Genomic DNA, 24,944 nt, shown 5'->3' with positions numbered 1-24,944 from the left:
TGTTTCTCCTCTCCTCTCCTCTCCTCGGGACGGGAAGGGAAGGCGACGAGGGCAGATGCGTCGAGGACGGATGGCGTATTTAACGCTATCTGGAGGTTTGCCTCTCAACACGCGTCTTCCGCAGATCGTCGGCGTCCGCCTTGATAAATTGCCTTTGATAAAAGTGGTGCGAAATGGCGGCGCACCTCTATTAAGCGCCGCCGCATTTGTCAGCCGCGCCGCGAGTCAAGCGAAGGGTTTTAATGTCAGGCGGGCGTGAATTAAAGACTCAATCCAAAGCGCTGGCGGCTTTTCTTGCTTTTTTTTTTTTCTCTCTGTCTCTCTTTCTCTCCTGTTCTTCCTCCGAGTGGCGGCGGCGCAGGCGGCCGGGAGGCGGGAGCAAGTCTGGGGTCTTAACATTTAACTCGGCGCCGGTCGCGCAAATTTTTTGTCAAGCCGACTCAATTGCTTTGCGGCGACTTCTGCGCTCAACCTTTGGCCTCCCCACCGACTGGCAGATTATTTTCTTTTGTGTGAAGCTGAGATGGATGATTTTAAACGGTGAGCTGTCAGTTGCTCAGCTACAAACAAATACTTCCGTCTTATATTTGTGGCGGTGGAAACATGATGCGACGATATGTCCTGCTCGGAAACGAGTTTGGCAATGTGAAAATCGGGAAAGGCGTCGATCGTCAGTCAATGCAACAAAAAAGTTCCAAGAAGCGGAAAGATGCTTTCGTCCGGACCTAAGAGGGTCATTTCATTTCGAGGAATCCTTTGTCGCAGGTTTTGTTTGAAATGTAAAGCTTCAGCCCCCAACCAAAGTTTCACTCGGCGAAATGAAATGCGAGTATCATGAATAGATGCGCAAAAAAGCCCATGGCCCAAAAACTCAGAGGAAATGGGCCATTTTAGTTTCAAGCCGACGTTTGGGCCAATTTCAGGCAAGGTGAATTGAAAAGAAAGAAATTTAGCCCCGGTTTTAATCATCTAAACGTGTCCATCAAGTGGAGACGCTTCCCAAGAAACAGAGATGAGAGTCCTCCGGATTTTTCAAATTTTTATGAAAAGCTCTCTGGAGAATTGAGGACCAATTGCCTCAAATGAATCCGGATATGAGTTGACAACATTGAACAAAGACGTGTTTGAGTTCGTCGTTTTGCTTTCACGAGCGTAGCCATGTTGAGACACTAACAGTAAAGAGATTTTCGTCTCTTGATAAACGCACTCGCTAAACGCCAGCGGAACGAATAAAAGACACCGTGGACAAGACGGTTGTCGTAAAAAATATATTTGGACAAAAAGGGAAAAACAGATTGGCAGTAAAACGTGCCCGTCCGACTTCCAGTGTCGTCTCGGCGAGCTTAGCTTAGCCGTCGTCGTGCGTGTGACGTCGTTGCGTTGGCGCTGATTGGTTGAAATCGAAAGACGCGCTTGCGGACATGTTCGCGCCGAAGCACGCAGATCAGAAAGCGGCGGACTATCGACTGCTGAGGCTCGTTTAGCTTGAGTGGTGTCGCCGCAACGGTTAGACCCTCGCCTCGCATTCTCATGGCCTTCTTTTGCACGTCCGAAATATTGTTTTAGTCCAAGTATTTTTATCGGCCATCATCTGAACTTCGACGTTTCCCTTTCACCTTTTTTGACGTTCACTGGAATGAGAATTTACGCACAAGCTACACCAGACTTGAGTTCTTTTCCCTTCAACTTCCACCAATCACATTGTTGTGAAGTGCAGATACGCTCCGTCACAATTTTTGGCTACGCGACTCACTTGTGCTCCTTTTTGGAGCTACGTTGTGTCTGCTGATCAGCGCTCCAATGTCTAAAAAAAAAAGAAAGTGGTCGAAGGTCCCCGGAGACGACCCGCTTAATTCCACCTTCGTGTTTGGCGTTGACGCAAAAGTCAACAAGAAAGGTCCTCGAAGGTAAACGGAGCGAACACAAGCGGCGTCTGTGAGCGCCTCGCGTGAAAAGCACCACTTAGAGCCAGGAAACTCTGTCTTATTTATTTATGGGGATATTTTTGTTTGATTCCAGGTAAATATGCGTCTCTTTGTTTATTTATGACCTCCTGGGTGAGACTTTTTCAAATACGTCCGTGGCGTTTAACCCTTTCAAAACACACCTTTTGCTCGGCTTCTCGTGTTGTTTCTCTGACCGCCGAAAAAAAACAACAACTTTTCTTTTTTTACCAAATAGATCCATTTTCATGTTTAGAAATTTATGTTTTGAACCCTTTGTAATAGACGCACGGATCCTACTTAGCCTCCTGTGCTAATTGACCTTTGTGATGAATTTGACACAAAATGGCGGCATGGATTGGCTAACTAGCAATATGACAAGGGTGTTAGCTTAGCTTCCGGTACTGGTAGAGTATTTGTAAGGCACTCCAGACGAAACAACCAAATAATTTCGATGCTGGGGAGTAAATGTAGCATGAGAATTATTGCTAATGGTGAAATCAAAATGGAAAAAAAACAAAAAAACAAACAAAGCTAGTTACGGTAGCTTAGATTAGTTGCTGCACTATTGTTGCCATTTGTGTTTGTTGGCTTTGGATTGTGTTCATGGTTTATTGTACGAGTGCATGTGTGTGGCGGGACCGTAGGGTTCTGTAATCGGTGGGGGGGTGCGGGGGGGTTGTTCGCTGGCTGTTGCACTTCCCCGGCGGAGGTCACTCTCCTCCTTGCCGTTGTCCTTTTTTCTTCCAATTTTGTTGTCTGCAGGCGGCCGCTTGCGCGCTTTTGTTGCGGGAGGTAATCTGCCAAGTGATCTTAATGATGGGGACTCTGCTCCCTCCCTCTCAATAAACCGCAAAAGACCCCCCCCCCCCACCTCTCAACACCCTTCCCCGATCAACCCTGCCCTCACTTCTCTCGTCTTTGCTTTTTTCTGCGTTGTACATGCTTTTAATTAGCCGCCGTCGTTGTTTGCTAATGCGGGTGAAAAGATCCCCCAGCAGGAATGCCGCCGACGTTACACAACTGAAATAAGAAAGATGAACTCATTTCAATAAAATGGAATCGGCTCCTTTGACAGTGGCTTTTAGTTATTGATTATTTTTCATTCGGCAGAAGGCAAATAAAATCGGATGCCCCCAAAAGAATCATTGTTAATAAGGCCTTATTTTACCCGCTCATAATGCCCACTCGATACGTTCAATTGCATATGAATTAAAAAAATATATTCTTTTAAATATATGTACTAAAGAGAAAAAAAATGTCATCCTGGTGTTTTTTTCCCCGAGACTCTTGAACCGAAAGCAACCCCTGTTCTTAAATATATTGAATGCTAATTAATTTCCCCACCCCGGGGCGGCCCGGTGGTCAACTTGTTAGCGCTTTGGCCTCACGGTGCAGATGTGGAGGGGCCAATTCCGGGCACCCGCCTTCCCGTGTGGAGTCTGCGGGTTCTCCCCCTTTGCCCGCGTGGGTTTTCTCCGGATACTTTCCTCCCGCATTCCCAAAACGCGCGCGATAGCCTTTTGATGGAAGGCTCTCAAATTGTCCCGAGGTGCGATTGTGAGCGTGAATGGTTGTCGTTTGTCCATGTGTGCCCCGCCCCAAAGATCCATTCGAGTCTTCCAAAAAAGAAAAAGACTCAAAATAGATTTTTCGAAATGGAACTTTCCTATAAAAAGGAGGCGAGATCCTTAAATTTGCCATGAACGAGTCACTTGATTGTCCTACGTAGAAACGTCACGGCGCTACTTTGTGTTTTTGCATGGACGATAAGGTCCGTCGGATGTGGATTAGGTGAAGAAACGCTGCTGAGAGCGATTGAATTCTGCTGATTGCTTTGTAATCCAAAATAGTTGAGCACAATTTGTTCACATATGATGATGTCATGTGTAGGCCACACAAGTGGTCACATTTCATGACGGAGAGGTTGGAAATTTGGCTTCCTTTAAAGTTGTGTGTGTGCGCGTGTGGGGGTGGGGGGGGGGGGCTCCGAAACGGGATCCATTACACAGAAAGAGGCGAGGCATTGACGAGATGATCCGATGAGGATTAGACGTCCAATCCTGATGGACACAGAAAAGGTGACCACAATGCTCCAGTGTGTGAGTGCATGCGCATGTGTGGGACACCTCATGTGATACGCTCCCCCCCCCCCCACCCCTCTCTCTCTCGAGGGTCTTTCCTGAATCCATTTCCGGGTCATGCCAAGGTTAAACATTCAAGCACTTGTCAAAACTAGTATAGAGTAAACGTAGCATGAGTGCAAATGCTAAAGTCTGTGTTATGTATGTACCGTGGCGTTCCGTCAGGGCCAGCAAGGCCTTCTCTGCTGGCCTTAAACATTCTCAGAAAAGTAAATGTAATAAATTTAATACATTTACTTTTCTGAGAATGACATAAATTCAATTTGAAATTTTTATTTTCATAAATATGCAAACAAAATGATTCTCTGTATTCTTTACGTCTATTTCCACTTAGTCGAGTGGCTTTCAATGTTATTTTAAATAAATGACTTCTTTTTTTATGGTAGAGTACATACAGTGTGCAGCATGTGTGATAGAATCCGAACTTGCAAAAAAACAAACAAACGGAAATAATTAGCCAAGCGGCAAATGCTGCTCACGAGCTTAAATGCTGTCCAAGGTTGATTCTCTATCGTTTAGGCTTTAACACTATCGATCGACAATGCATCTCGTGTAAGTTAGCAATATTTACTTGTTGAAATCCAAATTTAAATACGGAATATCCTCAACCAATATTTGTAAAGCTACTTACAATGGGTAGACTAAGTTGCCACCACTATTTAACTTTGGTGCCTGTGCTCAGCGAGTTCTTACATGGTGCTGATTGTCATTTGGGGTGGGGAGGGGGGTGGGGGTGTCCAAATCCCAGTAAAGACAGAAATCTCTTTTCTTGCTGACAGTTTTGGCTGTCACGCCAGCTTTCGTCCAAAGGAAGCCTACCTTACCTTGAGGTTATCTTACTTTATCTTAGCCTAGCTTAGCTTAACTGCGAGTGGTCCTAATGGAATTTATTGTGACATTTTGTGTGTTAGGATGGGGCACCGCCGTCGGGGTTAAACAGTGTGACTGGCATTTGGGAAGTCTTGGAGGGGTGGGGGGGGCTCGTTTGTGTGTGTGTGTGTGTGTGTGTGTGCTTATATTATTAAAGGTTGCCTGGGTGCTGAAGTGCGACAAAGCAGATGGCCTTTACATAAAACATGCTAAGAAGATGATTAGCATCCCCCTCCTCCTTCTTCTTCCTCTGTTACAGTAAAAGTAGCACACGTTTCTCTAACAACACAACACCAAAGGGATTTCGTTTTTTTTTTTGTTATTTTTAACTAAATCCTCCTTTCCACTACCAATGTTGTACAAGTAAAATTCATTCAAGGAATAATTTTTTTTTTAGTGTTTTAGTCTTCAAGAGTGAGTTCAATTGAGCTTGCTTCCAATGATGCTTTTTGAGTCTTTTTTATGCCCATATTGTATCCCCATGAAAAAGTAAAAACAAAAAGTCATAATATTTTGATCTGTGAAATACCTCAACATTTGTTTTTTTCTTTTTAGTTGTCACAACCCAGTAACTGTCATGTTTGGGTTTGTGACCAACAGGTGGCACTGTGAGGCTTTTCCCTGCAGCTGCACCCCTGTTGGTCGTTAGGCAACTATGGCTAGAAAAGGACTCGCACCCGACCACTTCATGGGCGGGTCATTGTTGCTCTTTGCTGCTGTCATTTTTGTTTGTCACTCAAGTTTAGGTCGTGTTTTTGGTCATTTTCTCTGTTTTTGATCGTTTTGAGCTTCAGTCATGGGTTTTTGTTTGATACTTTGGACTTTGTTTGTTTAGGATTTAGTTTTCTGCGTTTTATCAATACACTTCTTCAAATACACCCTGCTCCTCTCTCCTGCCTGCTTTTTGGGGTCCTCCACCACCTTGCTTCGTGACAGTAACGAGCGTGCCACCCGGCGAGGTGTTCCGGGCATTCCCCACTTGGGAGGAGGCCGCGAGAACAACCCGGAACACGCGGGAGATACGACAGGAGGTCTCCCGGCCGGCTTGGGAACGGCTCGGGATCCCCGAGGACCGGCATGTCCAACTTGGTGCCTGGAGGGCCACAGTCCTGTTTGACGGCATGAGAACAATCCTGATGATTTGAATCGTGTGCGTCGCTCTGGGGGAGAGCTGCAAAACAGGCAGGACGGCGGCCCTGGAGGACCAACTTTGGACACCCCTGCCCTAGGAGGAACTGGACGATGCGGCTGGGGAGAGGCTAGTCCGAGCTTCCCTGCTTAAGCCGCTGCCCCCACGACCCGATAAGCGGAAGACAATGGATGGATGGATGAGTCATAGCTTACTGAAAAATAAGCTCATAGATGATTGAAGCAGACTTTTTTTTCCCACTTTCAGAAAAAGAACTTTAACTCATTTAGTACCAGCCTATTCTAGACCAAGTCTGAAAAGACGTTTAAAAACGTCTTTGGGAGTGAATGAGTTTAGAGAATAAAACATCATGGTTTTTCCATTCAAAAACAATTCAGGATGAATCTATGATACAGTATTCAGAAGAACCCCCCCCCACCCCCACCCTCACCCCGCAAAATGTGGTTTTGTTGATGCTGGATTGTAAATGGCTTCATATTTTAAAAGGGGAGCGCTTGATGTGTGCACCCTGTCGCACAGTTGCTGTCTCTTGGGTCAACACCGAGTGTGTGTCTGCGTATGTGTGTATTTTTCTGCTTACCAGCCTCCTCAAGTTTTTATCACCAATCTGTCATGCACAAGCACGGAGCACACTCCTCTCGCACCACCCAATTATGCGCGTGTGTGTGTGTGTGTGTGTGTGTGTGCGAGCGTCTTCAAATTCTTCTTTGCTGGCCGCACATCCTCGTCTCGTCTTGCTCTCACAACAAAGCGCGTTTGTTGTGCGCCGCATGCTTTTGCACTCTCAAAATTAACCAGAATTCAAATGCAGGCGCTTTGTTTGAAGGGCCTTTGAGACTTTTTATGATTATTATTTATTTTTTGGGTGCTGGTTTGGTTTGTTTTTGTTGGTTTTTTTTAAACGTTTAAAAAGTCTGGTCTGCTTTCGTTTGTTGTCGCCACCTCCTCGGGTTCAAGCACTTCCTGTTTAGCGTCGGGCGACTGATGAAAGTTTGGCGCACCTCGCGCTGTTAAAATGCTCTTTAATTGGGCGGGGGGGGGGGGAAAAAACAACAACAACAACATCACGAAACAAACGCTTTGTCGATCCTTTAAAGAGCAAAACTTCACACAGGCGACTGAACAACAACAAAAACACCTTTAATTCTTTTTTTTTTGGGGGGGGGTGTACAAAATCATCTGCACAAAACAATAAAAGCTTCAGATCTTCTCCTGCACACACACGCCGCAAGGAAGATGAAAAGAGTCCAAAGGAGAGGCGACATTCCTCGCTCGCCTCTTCAACTCGCGATATTGTCGTCTGGCCGGCGCCCGCCGACAACGTCGCACGCGTGCACGCGGCGAATCAAAAGCATCCGAACCCATCTGGCGCTGGGCTCGGCGGTCCGGCCGCCTTCTTAATGACCGGCACGTATTCTCAAATGGGTCTTGGCAGATTATTTGCAGGTACTTGACTTGCATCTGTTTGCAATTTTGCAAATGTCCACACGCCACTTGAACCCGTTTGAAAAAGAAGCGAGAAGAATAGGAAGAAGAGGAGAGAGAAAGCGGGGGGGGGGGGGGGTAATTCTATTTTTAAATCCTGGAAATGACGACAGCCGTCACAAAGAAGCGCCGGCCGACACCGGTGGTCCGCACCTGGACTCAAACTGACGCACGTTCCACATAATCAGGATTTGTGATCCACCCCCCCCTTCCCCCCCGCCCCCACCTCAAAAGTAATCATGATGGAAATTAAAATAATCAGTTCCATCATAAAAACAGCACAGGCGATGTTTTAAGTCACATGTCAATATTCTTCAAGGGGAACTGGAGGCTTTCCGGCTCGGCTCACTCGGTATGTTGCTTTGGAGCGCCTCGTTGTCAGCCAGGAGTGCATCCGTGTCACACAGAGAAAGAAAGAAGAGCGAGGAAGGGTGTCTTTATTTAGTTATTTGCATTCTGACATGACTGACAGTGTGTAGGGCCTGTCGATCTGGGTCGGCGTGGCCCATTTAGAGCGCCTCGTTGTCCGCCGTGAGTGCACACGTCACAAAGAGAAGGCAGATTCATGACAGGGAAGCTTTTTTTTTTTGTCCAACTTCTCTTGTGTGATTGCTGTGGAGTGCGTTGTTGTCGGCCATGAGTGTGCGCACGTCGCACAGAGCAAAAAGGAAACCCGAGTATGGTGGTAACATTGTGAGCGCTAACTTTGAGCTTGTCACGGCCACGTGAGAGCACCACGCATGGAAAACCGATGGGACACGTTGGAGCGACCGGCAGCTTGTTTTGCAGCTCGGGCAGTGTGCAAGCATGAGAAAGATGTCACATTCTTTAATGGCTCATTGGTCATTTTGCAAGATCGTTTTTTTTTTTTTTTTTTTTTTTTTGTGGTGCCGTTTTGTGGCTAAAGTGCGACAGTTTGGGGGAGCACTGCTTGATGAGCCCCTCCCCCACCATGACCTCACGATGACATCACATCTCCTTTCCACGTGTACTTCCCAGCTCCAGTGTGACTTCACCGCTTGTTATTTCTAGCATGTGGTGAGCAGCTGACTGGATTTACACCCCCCCCGCCCCTCCGACCCCCCGCTCCCCATTGAATAATAAGGTGGCCTATTGTCCCAGCCGTCGAGCCCACCCTGGCTGCGGTAATTGCTGAGGAGGTGGTTACAATTACATTAATGACATATTTCATCAAGTGTGTTTATGCAGCGTCAAGAAGAGGCCCAACTTTTGTTTTCGCATTTCCACCCTGCCCCCCCCCCCCCCCACACACTGAACCCCTACACCCCGCATCGCCGTAACGCTCTTTGTTTTGGTTTTATTTGCTACAAGGGAAAGAGGCGGCGCCCCGAGGAGGAATTGTGGCCAAAGTGTGTGCCTTGCAAGTTTTTACCCTCACTCGCCCCCGCCCACCCCCCCTCCCTCCCTGCAGCAAATGTTTATATGAACAGTAAGCTCGTGATTTGAATATTTGTAATCCGTGCTTAAATTTACAGGCCAGATGAACTTTTTGGCACAGAGCAGCAACCATAAGCAGGATTTTCTCAAAAAGCTCGACAAAATTTTAAGCCATGTGCCAGTCTTATATAATTTTACACCATGCCACGAAAGGGGGGGGGGGCAAACAGCCCGACATCCATCTTATTTACTTTTGCTGTTGCGCTAATACTAGCAGGTGCCAGACGCCCATGCAGACATCTTGTTTGGCATGCGGGTTGTTCGCAAGGAAGGAAAAAAATGGGAGGAGTGAAACAAGGTAGTGAGGAAGGCTGGGAAGAAATGAGGGAGAAAAGATAGGGGCCCGGAGACGGGAAAAAAGAAAAAAAAGATAAAGTACAGAAGCAATTAAAAAGTAAGGAACGGTGGGATGGAAAAAGGAATAAACAAGGAAGGGTGAAGGCAACCGCATAAAGAAGGAAAGATGGAAGGAAGGATGACATTGAATGTAGGAAATGGGAAGCACAGCGAGAAGTAGGGAAGGCGGGCGGGAAAGAGGAAAGGTTCCAGGAAGGAAAAAAGATGAATTAAAAAGCAAAGGACGGAAACCAGAAAGTCAACAACAAAAGACTCCTTACAAAAACGGAATCTGAAAGAAGGAAGTCCAAGGAAGGAAGGAAGAAGAGAGAAAGAGGGAAAAAAATGTCAGCAGGAAGGAGAGAAAGATAAATGATGAAAGAAGGACGGAAATCGGAAGGAAGGAAGGAAGGAAGGAAGGAAGGAGAGCAAGAACAACAAAGGTGGAAGGCCACTTGAAGGAATGAAAGAAGGTTGGAAAGAAGGAAATGGGAAGGAAGGAATCGACATGGGACCAAAGACATTCCATTCATTTGCTTCTCTGCTTCCTCACTCTGTGAATGTGTGTGTGTGTGTGTGCGTTAACATATTGTGTGTGCGTGTGTAGGGATGCGGAGGTGTCGTGTGTGTGTGTGTGTGTGTCTGTGTGTGCGTTAACATATTGTGTGTGCGTTTGTAGGGATGCGGAGGAGTTGTGTGTGCGCGTGTGTGTGTGTGTGTGTGTGTGTGTGTGTGTGTGTGTGTGTGCGCGCACGCATGTGTGTCTGCGTCGAAAGCAGTTGGATGAACAGATGAATGAATGGTTGGCCTCGGCGGCGGTTGGCACTTGGCGGCGCGAAAACGCTTCTCTCGGAGAGCATTAAAATATACATTAAGACGCAAGCACAAACTGTTCCCGTGTCGCCGTTCGACGCGAGAGGTTCTGACACGAAACGGGGGGGGGGGGGGGGGTTGCCAAGTGCACCCATTTGCCCTGATGTCAAAGCAAAGTCGAAAGCGGCGAAAAACGAGGCCACTTTTCCAAAATGCGGTCACGGATGCACGCAGAGCCGCCACTCGTCACGGATTGTCCGTATTTTGTCGGCAAAATCACCGAACGCTAATTGGTGGCGTCTCCGAAGTGGTTCCTCATCGTGACGCATATTTTCGAAAGGCATAATTCAGTGTGTGTGTATTTGTATATGTAGGCCCGAATATAAGACGGCCCTGATTATAAGACGACGCCCTCTTTTCCAAGACTCAAGTTTGAAAGAAAATGACTTTTTGAACACCAAATTAATTTTTATCCAGAAAATAATGACAGTTCATCAGTCACATTTGTACATGTTGTTCTTGAAATGGAAATGACTGAAATCATAACTTTTCCTCAGCTCGATCTTCGACCCACTTTTCTCCAGATTGTCGCTACGTTTCTCCATTTTCTCTGATCTCTTCGATTATTTTTCTCTCTTTTCTTTCTTACCGCAATTTTTTATTTTTCTTCTTCGTGTATTTTTATTCTTCGTGACAGGGGTTCGCTTTGGTCTAGGAGTCCTGTTCAGCATTCGCTTCGATGATATGTGGCGCCATCTAGCGTCGTGAATATAAGACGATGCCCACTTTTTCTTGTCTTATTTCAATGCAAAAAACACCGTCTTATATTCGGGCCAATACGGTATACTGTGTGTGTGTGTGTGTGTGTGTGTGTGTGTGTGTGTGTGTGTGTATATATATAAATATGTATATATTAATTCATTCATCTTCCGAGCCGCTTGATCCTCACTAGGGTCGCGGGGGTGCTGGAGCCTATCCCAGCCGTCTCCGGGCAGTAGGCGGGGGACACCCTGAACCGGTTGCCAGCCAATCGCAGGGCACACAGAAACGAACAACCATTCGCACTCACACTCACACCTAGGGACAATTTAGAGTGTTCAATCAGCCTGCCACGCATATTTTTGGAATGTGGGAGGAAACCGGAGCACCCGGAGAAAACCCACGCAGGCCCGGGGAGAACATGCAAACTCCACACAGGGAGGCCGGAGCTGGAATCCAACCCGGTACCTCTGCACTGTGAAGCCGACGTGCTAACCACTGGACTACCGGGCCGCCTATATATATATATATATATAATATATATATATATATATATATATATATATATATAATATATATATATATATATATATATATATATATAATTATATATGTACACATGTCTGTGTATATATATATATATATATATATATATGTATATATATATATATATACACACACACACACACAATGATAAAAATCTGCCGAGTGATGCTAGCAACGTGAAATTTGAATGTGGAATGGCCAAAATGATCGTATTAAGAGTACACTCCACTTTTCCGGCATAGCGTCTCCACCCGCACACAAACCCCCCCTCACGGAGACACGGGGCAGGAAACAATAGCGTGAAGACAGCTGAGTTTAAAGCAGTAAAGTAATAAGGCGGGAGCACTCAAGTGTTGTTGATTCCACAAAAGATGCAGAGGGAAAATGCACACGTCACAACAACAAGCACACACACACACACGTTCAAGTGCAATACACACACGGAGGGTGGAACACACATCAACACACGCGCGCAGAGTGTCTCATCCGGAGCAGGGTTGTGTGTCTGGCAGCGGATTTTTGAGCGGATGTGTGTGTGTGTGTGTGTGTGTGTGCGTGCTGGGATGTAATTCATTTTCCATCTCTGTTCATTAATCATTGTTAAAATTAGTGATCCATTTCTTCCACTCTGCCATCTGCACTCAGCCTCCTCACAAACATGAACACCGGCCTCCTAATCACAAGTGACAAGGCCTCCAAATAGCTTTTTTTTTTTTTCTTCCCTCCCCCCTTCCGTCACACTCGAGCCGTCCGACCGACCGTCCAAGAGGAGGCCCGAAAGACGGCAGATGCGTGACGCTACTCGGAAACCGAGCACCTTTTTGAACATGAACTGAGGCTGAACGCCAGCTCCGCTTTAGCAAAAACATCTCCAACGGATCCGATCTGACATCGACGCTCGTCTGCAATGTTTCGACGTGCCATACGGTCCCTTTTCCCGCTCAAATGTGCCACGTTGTCTCGTCGTTGTTGTTTCCACTTGACGCAAAGATCAGCTGTCAATCAAGTCATATCTCTTAAAAGTCGTCCCACTAATGACTTCCTCGTGGGGAGGGGGGGGGGCGCAGATATGGAGGCGGGTCTGCACAAGGGCCACCCGCATCTACACACACACACACACACACATACACGTACAAAGCCATTATGTTGCCTTAAGTCACAATCTAAATTGGCTCCCAGGGGCCTCCCGACTACCTTGTTCACCAAAGGCGTTGTGTGTTTCCTGAGTACTGAGCGCATATGCTACTGTAACCTGAGACCCGCGCAAAGCGCTCGCGCGCACACACACGTATAAAAAACACACAATGCTATTGGGAGTTAGCAGTTCTGTTTTGCAAGTGTTCTCCATCAGGACAGTCAAAATAGTTTGGTCTTTTAAAGCAACACACACACTCACACACACTCTCTCACGTCCTCATGAATTTTGCAGTTTTATAAGGGAAAATAAATCTCACAAACATTTGACACGCTAGCTGGCCATATGTTTTCAGGCCAGCTGTTCATATCCTATCCCTAATTTTTAAATAAACGCGTTTATAATTATATAAATAAAATGATATATAAAAATACTATATATATATATGTTATGTGGGCGGCCCGGTAGTCCAATGGTTAGCACGTCGGCTTCACAGTGCAGAGGTACCGGGTTCGATTCCAGCTGCGGCCTCCCTGTGTGGAGTTTGCATGTTCTCCCCGGGCCTGCGTGGATTTTCTCCGGGTGCTCCGGTTTCCTCCCACATTCCAAAAACATGCGTGGCAGGCTGATTGAACACTCGAAATTGTCCCACGGGGTGAGTGTGGGTGCGAATGGTTGTTTGTCTCTGTGTGCCCTGTGATTGGCTGGCAACCGATTCAGGGTGCCCCCCGCCTACTGCCCGGAGACAGCTGGGATAGGCTCCAGCACCCCCCGCGACCCTAGTGAGGATCAAGCGGCTTGCAAGATGAATGAATGAATGAATGAATATGTTATGTGAGTGTGTGTGTGTATATATATATTATCTTTCTGCTTTATGTACATAAAGGTTTCTGTTTTGCAATGTGTTAGAATTTAATCCATTCTCATTTGAAATAGTTGCCTCCAAAACGTAAACTCTTGTCAATAATGAACTCTTCGAAAACAATTTGGAAGCCCTAACTCTACCTGAGAAAACCTTGAATTGATAAGGCATTATCAATTCTGTTTAAATTAGCCTTCGGGCTTCAGGTCCTCAAAGTGTTCTATCAATCTGTGTGTTAGCATGTGGAATTTTTTGGGGACATTTTTGGGGAGTAAGATGTTACATTGTGTCTTGTCGGTCTACTTCGCACCTTCTGTACTCAAGTTGCTGTCTCGCGATGTGCAAGCACACAATCTGCTCGCATTTTCGCCTTTCTGCAATATTACCCGACTCCAGGGAAAACGTCAAATCGTTTTTGATCCACCCGCAGGCTTTGTCGTCGGAATGCAATCCTGCTCCAAGTTAGCATACGAACCGTCGCTAATTATTGGCGCGTTTGCATTGCAGCTACCTCGTCGTTGTTGTTGTTGTTGTCAAGCTTCCAATGAATTGACTGGAAATGCACTTTTTCTTGCAGACCGGCGTTGGCTGTCCGTCATCTTCCTGCCGCACGGCGAGAGCTAACGAGCTAACTAGCTAACGAGCTAGCATTCGGTGTCTGTCAACAGGTAGGTTGTCATTTCATCCATCATGTGTTTGACCGCATAAGATGTTGATTGGAACGCATTTGGGTGAGATTGGACAGCAACAAACTTTGTGGAATGTTTCGAGACAACAATGTTGCCTTTGATCGAGCAATCCCACTCTTGGTTTTAAAATCACTTTGGCGTATTATTTTGGTGCGATAGAACGAGACTTGTATTGCTTTTGAATGGCGTCGCAGTTCGATGGGCTTGTGACACGTTTTCACGTTAGCACAAGACCCCTTGTTGGTTTTGAAATCATTTTGAGAGATTGTCGTCGTGTGACGACGACCACCCCCGCGGGGAGAACAAGAGCACCGTTGCTTTGCGAGTCATGAGTCGGGCGCTTTGTTCGCGGCATTGACGTCACTTCCTGTAGGGGAAAGACAATCGGCCAGCGTGGCAACAGCACACGCGGGTGTACCGCCACAATTTGCGTGGGTGCGCGCATGCTTGTCAGCCTGGGTGCGTGTGTGTGTGTAGTCAGACGGCCATTTTGTTTTCAATTGATTGACGGCTAAGCAATTTGTCCTACAGAAAGCACGTGGCCTCCAATAACACACGTTACGTTCTCATGTCAGTAAAAATATGTCAATATGATGACACGCATGTACTCATGATCTTACTCCTCATGGCACTTTTTTGTAATGTTATACTTATTTGTAACCCGCATTTTTTTCTGGTCCCTTTTGGTGTGTTTTTCATATGACAGTATTGTTGCTCCAATTGTTGTCGTTGTTAATAATCATTTGAGGTGGTAGGAGGAGGCGGTTCGTCAGAGGGCTGTGCGCTCTGGTTTCAAGGCCGTTTGTGAAAATTGATCTGCCAGATATGGAGGCGGGTCTGCACAAGGGCCAGCCGCATCTGCACACACACACACACATTCACACACACACATGCACGTGATTCAATAATTTTATTTATTTCTATTGAAGTGCATCAGTGCATGTGTTCAAATGCAAAAGGATAGCCAAGGTAGAAAAAAAAACGGTGCTTTTTTCAGGAAACACAGAAATAGTACAGTTTCATAATTATTTCTTTATATTTATTAGAATTGATCCAATAAGAAAATACTGACACATACACCAAATTTTATTTGATTCTTTAATCTAATCAACATTTAGATTTTTTTTAAGTAGACTACACAGCTGCTTGTACATACATGATCCAGAGTATTTTATTTCGCGCAACCACTTGATGAATAAATTCATCGCAGCATTTTTTTTTCAGTGCAGAACTAACATGAAAAAAAAAAGATGTCATGTCTCTTGTTTATTTGATTTAAAGCGACTGTGCCTAGCTTTTGTCAGCCTTGGCCGGTATTCTACATTAGAACGACAAAGCTGACGTGTAATTCCAGAAAGATTTTATTTTGTTTTGAAAGACACACATGTGGGGAGGAAAAAAAAATAGCACGGAAGGTTCTGTAGAGACAATTAAATATGATTATTTTCTGCTACAGAAAAGCTAAATAATATGATGAGTCAGCTGTCATTCCCTGGACGCTTGACAGAGTGGGAATGTTGCCGGGGGAGACGAAATATAAAACATCAAATACTGAAAGGAAAAAAAAAAAGGTTAGCAATGCCGATGGGTTGAATAGAATCTCTTCTACCAGCATCCCGGGTGACGGTGACTTTTTTCGAACAAAACGTTATGCACTGCAGATATAATTCAACATGAATTGAGACAAACGACTACAACGCATTAAAGTGACACACACACACACACACGACAAAAAGCATGATGGAAACATTGCCATCTAAATATTAATCGATATGATTTCAACTTTATAAATGACAGAAAATGTTTTAAGTGTAATGTTAACATTTCTTAAAATGTAGTGAAGGTGTAAAAAAAAAAAGTTATCCATTTTAATAAGCACACACTTTCTCAAGGACATAATGTAAATATTAACATGATTGTATTAAAATATATTCAAATATCATGTAACTGTAAAATTCTATTAAATATATATAGATATTCATAAAAATAACATCATAAAAAAAAATAATAATAATTATACCAGGTACTGCGGTAGTGTTTATTTTAAAATGTGTGTCGTGATAAACAAAATTAACCACAGTTAATTCGAAAAATATCAAGTTGTGAATGGTCCTGCCCACTTCCGGTCTGCACTCCAAATATGAGCACAGTTGTGAAAGGCCCACACGGCAATCGGTCCATTTCAAGGTCCACAAAATGACATCATCGAGGGACCATTTTACTTAGTTGGCATCGGGTCCATTTTCTTCTTTTTTGTCCTTCTTAGCATCTCCGGGGCTCCGTTAGCAGTTAGCGCTTCAGCTGCTCGGCGGGTATAAATAAGACGTGATTGGCATCCTGGCGGAAGTCTCTTCATGTCTTCATCTGACAGCCTTCATTTGCGGGACGAGTGTCACACTTGGCGGGAGTTAATGATGATAATTATTAGATTTTTTTTTTTCTTACATGGCAGGATAATTATTTAAGAGCTTTTGTGCTCATGGTCCTAATCAGCACACGCAGATTACAGCAAAGCGGTATGGCGACAGATGACACTCGGATGCTTCCTGCTGTACCTAAGTAGCATCGCATCATGTTTTTGTAGCTAGCCGGCGCCTTTGTTAGCAAGCTGGTGTGTTTTGCTAGTCCAACTTGGTGATAACATTTTGATCTGGTCAACCAGTCAGAGTAATGTGAATTTGAAATGTCAGTGGTTACAGAAACACTCCAATTGCTATCATGTTATGTGATCCAAAAACAGCATTAAGAAGGAGTTGTCGCTGGCTCATATGTTTCATGATGAACAGGTGATCCCACTTTACTTCCAAAGTTAGCTTGCTAAATGTATAGCTAGCTGAAGTAATTAGTAGGTAACATGTGTGCTGCGTACATCTGCCATGGCCTAGCACAAGGAACATCTTAATTACAAAACAATTTAGCCTGCGTCGTCATCCAATTTACGCTAGCAAAACAAAGGGGGAAGAGACTGGGGGCTGCATTGCTTTAATAAAATTTTGAAGCATGCTGGTAGAGAAGACCTAAGTGACCTGTCACGTCTATTTGCGCCATCGCGCAGCCTCGGGATGACACACCTCCTGAGAGGGGACAGGGCAGCGGTCAGAGGGGAGGGAGAGGGGGGAGAGTTTGAAGGGGTGTGTGCCACTTTTGCTGAAAATGAATTGACTTCCTGTTTAGAGAATCTAACTAGAAAGCGAGCGAGAGAACTTGTTATGCAGGGTCCGCTGGCCTACATTCCTGACTAATTGTATAATTGCTAAAGCTCTCCAAATGAGCAAAGCCCACCCGCCAATCCCCCCCGCCCCCCGTCTCTTCGATCCCCCCCCCCCCCCCCCCCCCTTCCCAAACCTCCAAAGCCCCCAACGCCAAGCATCCAAAACACTCGCTGGCTTCAAAGAGAACGCACTAAAGACCATTTTGGGACCAATAATTATTTCAATAAATGGATATTGTTCACCGACTCTCTCCCTGGTTAGCAAGCCGCTGCTAGTCTGATTAGCAGGCAGCAGCAAAAGAGTGAAAGGAACCTGCTCGAAGGATTAGAATGGAAACATGGAATCTTCCTCTTCACCGTATATTATGACAGTAGCAATAGCACTCAGTCGTCGCTCCATCGGTTAAAATAGTTAGCTAAATGGCAAATAGCAGAAGCTTATCGAAAATGTGTCCTTTTAGTTGTTATCAGTAGCTACAGAACTTAGCATAAAAAGCTAGTGCCTCTAATTAGCAGCAGCAGAAAGTCATCCAGTTAGCTAACATCATTAGCTAATAGAATAGTTGTCAAAGAGCAATGGAAGGGAACTCTGGTTTATTCTGATGGAGATTTTACTTGGTTATCTGTGATTATTTTTTTTTTTGGCGGGGGGGTTTAGTTGATATATTGTGCACAGTGCTTTAGTGTAGGTGCGGCTGTTGTGAACGTGCGATATAAATAAAATTGAGTTAAGATGAGGTGGACTGTGGGAACTCCAGCACATCATTCTACAATGATAGCACAAAGCAATTAGCTTGGAGCTGCAGCACCTATAACTGATATTGGTAGCGACATTAGCTAGCGCATACAAGAGCACAGACATTGAGCTGGTAGGCCACGTAAACTACAGTAGAACTCAAAGCTTGCCTACTCAGCTGAACTCTGTAGCTACAATAGTCAGCACGTGGCCATAGTTAGCGCGGACACATCACATCTTTAATAGTTACGAAGTAGCAGAAGCACATATAGTTAACCCAAAGCATGAGCACATCCAGTTTCACGTATATTTACAATAACGTGTGGAGTCATAAATGTATCTAGCACGTGGGAGACTTTTGCCACTCATGTTTTCCTGCTGGCTGGCTCAGGGTCAAATTGAATTGGAGGAATTTACGTGCGTGCTCGGTGCCAGGGCGACGCGCATCATCCGTGAGGTTAGCAGCGGCTAACGGGATAGCGGATGTGTGGGGGCAGGTGGAGGGGGGAATGAAGCCGTTAATGAATGCCATCGATCGGCAAAAATGCGATTTGCATATAGGCCAGGTGATCAATGCATTAACCAATTTCTTCAAGCTCCCCTCCCTGCACCGGCACTCCGGACCCTCGCTTCCCCCCTCTTGAAATGTGATTTCCTGAGTTTCAAAGTGAGTGAGAGAGTTGAAGCTAATGCCCATCGATCGACTGCCTTCACCCACGAATACAAAGCGTTTGATTAGCTGATGATGTCGTGGCCACACATGGGCGTACACCCCCCCCCCCCGCCCCCCAACACTGACACACCCTAACTTCACTTATGCACTTGAGACTTTAGAATTGAATCAAAATAATACATATTAAAAACAGGGATGCATTTCCAATTGTGAACCCGTTTGATGCGTTGTAACGCATTTGACTCTTATTAATACATCTTATCTTATCCTACCCATCATTTCTTGCATTAATTTAATTTAAGTACAATACAATTATTATTTATATTGTTATTATGATCTCGCATTTACATTGTGTCACAGATTATTTCGACTTTAACTGAAAAAACAATGACGATTGTTACTTATGTTGTGAATGAGCTTTTTTATTTTATCTATATCCAAATCTACATCTTTATTATTTATTCATATTTATTCATTTTATTTTTTCCTCAAAGTCTGTCGGTGTGGTTAAGCGTGTTCAGTGTTCGCACACGCGCTAAGCGAGGTGACATCTCTGCGGGGCCTCGTTGCAAGCGGTTCGTAGAAGAAATGGAGACGGGAAAAAAAAAATCACCAGGCGGGATAAAAAAAAAAACAACTTGAGGTGTTAAAAAGAGCAATATGTTGTTTTTATCCACCTCCTCCCTGGTTCTGTGCTTCTTCTTGCAGTATAGTGTATTGATTCATCGCCGTTACAGCGTCCAAGTCAAGGGCAGGTGGAGGGGGTTATTCTACCAAATCATTATCTGTTGGAATCTGAGATGCCTCAATTTTTGTGGCGATCTCAAATCCAAAGCGATGCAACGCCTCCATTTTCAGGTTTCGTTTACAAATCTGAATTTCACAAACAAGCTGGTTGTGAGCCTCTTTGCTGCCTTCCCGTTGAAAAATGCATTTGACGAACAGATACGTCACTGGCAGCAAACTGTTGGATTTCAGGTGACGAATGCCGACCTGTTGCTCAAGCTAAGCGAGTATCGCTTCAGATGGATTGCGGTTTAACTTTCAAAATAGATTGAATGGTGCTTTTAGTTGAAATTCGGTTGAAAATCCAGTTCAAATGTCATTCTGTTGCACCAAAACTTTGAACCCCAGTTCAAAACTGTGATAGAGAATTAATTTTGTGCTAGCTAGTGTTGAGTTAGCTCGAGTATGTCCACGCAGAAGGCCCAGGTAGCAAATGTACTGTCCAAACGGCATCTGGAGACGAGCGCAAAGTGGAGACACGAGGCGCTAACGGCGGCGCGCCCCACAAAAGGCTAATTGTTTTAGCCCAGATGTTGCAACGGCGGCGGCGGCGGCGGCGGCGGCACAACAAGCAGGATACAATGTTCCTACTGAGCTGATGAGCCCAATCAGTGAAATGATTAAAAATTGATTTTGTCCCTGTAATTACAGTATGTAAACTACTTAGCCGCCATTGCAAAGGAAGTGATTTTCTAATTACGTATATACTCTGGTGTCTAATGATTGCTTTTTTCAAGTAATGAAGAGAGGGTCCTAACGACTCCACTGTGTTGTGTTGTGTTCAACGGAGATGGAAGGAGGCAGGGAGGGAGGAAAGGAAAGGGAGTGATGCGGGGGAGGCACGGGGGGGTGGCGGAGGGGGGATGTCGTTAGGGCAAGAAGACACAGCAGCGGATACAAAAGACTCGGACAGGAATGGAGGCTTTGCCGGCTAGCGCTAACACGCTAAATGGAGTTCCGGCTGACGGCAGAAGCTGACAACGATCCAAAAGCTCACCGAGGCTAAGGCATGCAGTGGATAGCAAAAGTCGACACACCCGTCCTGTGTTCAAGTGACGGTGTGAAATATATTGTTTGATCTTTTCAAGAGGGCAAAAATTCAAGTCGCCGAGAAGCTGCGGTTGTGCGCGCCCTCTTAGAACCGGGGGTGTGGCTATGTGCCCAATTCACGAGTCACATTCACGATCATGTGAAATGTGAGTCAGCACACACTTGCCACAAATGCCGCTAATTAACCCCAACTAAAGTTTAGATGTTCAGAAAACGGCCTCAATCTTCATCCATAAACAATTTACCCCAAAATGATGTCAACATACAACATGTCCGTCAAGATTCTCTTCAATGAATGAAATTGAATCTTGTGAGTGCACCCTTCAACCTGACCCCGCCCCCGAACCCACACAAGGACATCAAAAAGCGAACTTGTGATCCCATTTGAACTCTGTTGCTCACCAAAACGGCAGCACCGGACGAACGCCATTGTTTGGGTAGCAATAGGAGCCAATCTAAAAGACGGAGGGAAATTCAACATTTGCCAGACGCTGTTAGCACACGAACACATGGGGGTGGGGGGAGCGGAGTGGTGTGTGTGTGTGTGGGGGGGGGGGTGTGGGGGGCAGTCGCGCGTTTGTACAAGATCAGAAAGCTAAATGGGGGGGGTGTGACTCCTCATGGGGGCTCGACCGGTTCTGACAGGCCCCGACTGGCCTCCGCAATCTGGTCCATGCCAGGGAAGAGCCTCGCTTGGGATGTTACACTTGTCGGATGCAGGCACACACACACACACACACACACACACACACACACACACACACACACGCGGACACTACGGGCAGCTCTCTGGGATTAAGACTTGTTTTTGGACATCTTGTGTGTTTTTAACCCTTCCACTACTTTGGAACGTTAATCCTTTTTTACACGACATCTTACTCAGTCTTCCGAGGAGCGTTTCATTTCTTGCCAAAATGGATGCCGCGCGCAAAAAGAACCACAGAGCGACCTCAATAGAATCAAATGGTGGCATGATTATGAAATGTAGTATGCGCAAAATGTAAAGAAAAAAATTATGCAAACTTTATTGATACAGATAGGCGGCCCGGTAGTCCAGTGGTTAGCACGTGGGCTTCACAGTGCAGAGGTACCGGGTTCGATTCCAGCTCCGGCCTCCCTGTGTGGAGTTTGCATGTTCTCCTGCGTGGGTTTTCTCCGGGTGCTCCGGTTTCCTCCCACATTCCAAAAATATGCATGGCAGGCTGATTGGACGCTCTAAATTGTCCCTAGGTGTGAGTGTGAGCGTGGATGGTTGTTCGTCTCTGTGTGCCCTGCGATTGGCTGGCAACCGATTCAGGGTGTCCCCCGCCTACTACCCGAAGACAGCTGGAATAGGCTCCAGCACCCCCGCGACCCTAGTGAGGATCAAGTGGCTCGGAAGATGAATGAATGAATGAATGATTGATACAGAGGGGAAAGTCCAGATGCATTCCAATTACAAATTCAAAGAAATCCAATAAAGTTGGAGCTTGAAATTAAAAAAAAATAAAAATAAAATGAAAGAAATTCCAGGTAGGAAATTTGAAAAACCCGCGAGCGGCCGCCACCCAGCGCAATGTTGTCCAAATAAGAGGTTTGACATTCCAGGTATCAAATTCCATGCACGCAATTCTACATACAGAATTTGAGAATAAAATTGCATCAAATTGAAGCGTCATCTGGCTTTTCCTTTCCACATCCGTGACGTCACTCGAGGACATCCTATGGAATGATGCAATGAGGAACTCCACATTCCACATTCCAGAACAATTCTCCTCCGAAGTCAAGAGTGTACGGTAAATAAAGAAATCAAACAAAAGAGGACCATCTCAAACGGCTTCCAGGACAAAATGTCATTTGACAATCTTGCAAAAAGACGATTAAAATTCCATCAAATGCAAAATGAAAAACCGACCTCATCTTTCATTTCCATCATTTCACATCCTCGCTGTCAATCAGTCTCCGATAACACTCCACCTTTGACCTGCTGTAATCATTCCGCCCGTGCGGCAGGTGCGGGGGGGGGGGGGGGGTTAGGGGGGGTGTTGGCAGCGGGGCCGGCGGGCGCCGTCGCTATCATGGCAAGCGTTCGCCGATAACGCGTGGAGGTCAGAGTGCGCGCGGAAAGCACATGAATCACTCCTCCTCACAAAAGCCTCCGCCTTCTTTATCTTGCCGCTTAACATTCACGCTTTGATTCCGCCACCCACTCACTCACTCACTCACTCACTCACTCACTCACTCACTCACTCACTCACTCGTTGTGTTTTTTTTTTTTTATAAAGGGCTTTTTCTCCCCTCCCGCCTCCATTTTCTGGGGAACACGAGTAACTGACAGGCCTCCAGATTAGGAACGCCGGCGCACAGCTGCGGAGGCTTTGAAAACGCCGCCGGCCCATCGGAGGAGACGTCCTTTAAGGATTCCTCCCGCTCGCCTGTGATCTTTTCGTTTTGTACCTTTTGACACGGAACGCCGCTTCCGTGCTGCCGCCTGCCTCTGATATGTGTGTTTAAAAAGTGAAGCGCGCCGACAAGAGAGCGGGGAGTGAGACGCCGACTCTTTGGTATCCCGGGGGCGCCCAGCGAGTGGGAACCCCGCGATGCAGCTGGCTTGGGACTAGATTAGACGTGGCGGAGGATTTCCCCGGCGAGGCCAGAGAAGGCCGAGGCATCCATGCAGCGCTTTGGAGAGTTTTCCAGGTGGCTCCAAGCGATTATTCACGAGGTTGAGTCCTCTTCGAATGTACAAAGAAGGATCTCATCACGTACCTCCTTTCTAAAAAAACAAAACGACAACAAAAAAACTTTGATCCTCGTTGGGCGCCACTGTCAGCGTGCGCTTAGCAAGTTCTTACAAAGAACGTGTTTGTTTTTTCCACCGGTAAAGAGCCAAGTAGAAGTGATGTCACCCTTTACGTCGGCGTTTGGCCAAGAGCGCCTGCGCTATTTATAACAACGATCAAGGCAGCCAATCGGAGATTGCGGGCACATCCGCCATCGCTCTTCTGGCGGGACGCAAAGCCTGCGCGTGTCCAGGGAGTCATTCCTTTACATCTGCGATCGTCATGATAACTCCCTCCCGTGACCTAGGGGCCGGTCCGACAAATCACTGGGGCCGGCTTAAGTAGCGGTGCTTGAGCCAATTTCCCTGATGGGGGGGGGAGAGAGAACTGGTGCTCCCCTGGGCCGGAACGAGTACGAGGCCCATTTTAAACGCTCATTTACAAAAACACAACACCATGAATCACCGCATGACAATGCAGTTTGTATTGTCTCTAAAATATCACAAAATAAATACTCACACTTCATTGTCTCGCTTTGCACAATACCCTTCGAACACAATTATTTTTTTTTAAATGGTCACCACGCAACCGCACGTGCACTTCAACAGAAGTATTGCCTCAAGGATTACAACAATTGCGCTGTCGATGATAAACGTGAGCCTGTCTGTGACATTTTCTTTCCATCACGTGTTAGCTTTAGCATCAAGCTAAAGCTAACATGTGTATGTATATATATGTGTGTGTGTGTGTGTGTGTGTATGTATGCACACGTGCATGTAGATTTGTGCGGGGAGCGCCCGACAGCCATCTTGTGTTTCTGAAAGGCACATGAAGTATTTTAAGAGGCCAATGAATTTGACTGCGGCGAATAGGATGTTGCCACATGTTTTACTAAAGGAAATATAATGGCGCACTATTATTAGATCACATTAATCACGCGCGTGCCAAAGGCAGTGACAGGCGCGCTGAAAAGGATTGAAAACGCTAGTAATGGATATAAATTACCCATTGTGTGATAAAAGGATTCCCCCCGCCCCCCCTCCTCCTCCACACACACACACACACACATGCTATGACGGTAAAGAGGAATAAAACACTAAACGTGAGCCGGACATGTTTGCTTAGGTGCATGTGTGTGTCATAAAAGAGGGTTATCGCTGCAGGATTGAAATTTGAAAGGAATCTGACAGCGGGGGGGGGGGGGGGGGGGAGAGGGAAGGATATAAAAAAAAAACCAATGAAATTGGTTTGCAGTGATGCTGATGAAAGGGAGGTGCGGTAGGGAGGGGCTGCGTACGGTTTTGACGGAGCTCGGTCCGCCAATGGAGCGCACCTCAAGAGTTTCAACTCATCTCATGACACGGGTCCAAGTGATTCTGCGTACTCTCCACACCTTTGGAGCCTCCATTTCGGTGAATTTTTCAGCATGCAAAAATAGGTGTGAGACAAAGAATCCGTTTGGTGCCTGGTTTGATACCGTGTCAATGGGCCCACATCAGATATTTGTATTTTTCACTGGAAGATTCATCTTTTAAA

At 45.9% G+C, this 24,944-nt stretch overlaps 1 protein-coding gene across 3 annotated transcripts in view; it reads left to right on the top strand.

Moving 5' to 3' along the window:
• Positions 1–24,944, top strand: part of znf536 (zinc finger protein 536) — a 156,360-nt gene that overhangs the window by 9,109 nt on the left and 122,307 nt on the right. For all 3 annotated transcript variants that reach the window (XM_052062616.1, XM_052062614.1, XM_052062615.1), the window contains one exon: positions 14,079–14,169. The gene's annotated coding sequence lies outside the window, so the exon portion shown is untranslated. The remainder of the gene's footprint in view (positions 1–14,078; positions 14,170–24,944) is intronic.

This window comes from Hippocampus zosterae, chromosome 4, assembly GCF_025434085.1.
Source record: "Hippocampus zosterae strain Florida chromosome 4, ASM2543408v3, whole genome shotgun sequence".
Taxonomy (NCBI): domain Eukaryota; kingdom Metazoa; phylum Chordata; class Actinopteri; order Syngnathiformes; family Syngnathidae; genus Hippocampus; species Hippocampus zosterae.
Note: the sequence above shows the minus strand (reverse complement) of the source record. Positions and strands in the feature narration are given on the sequence as shown.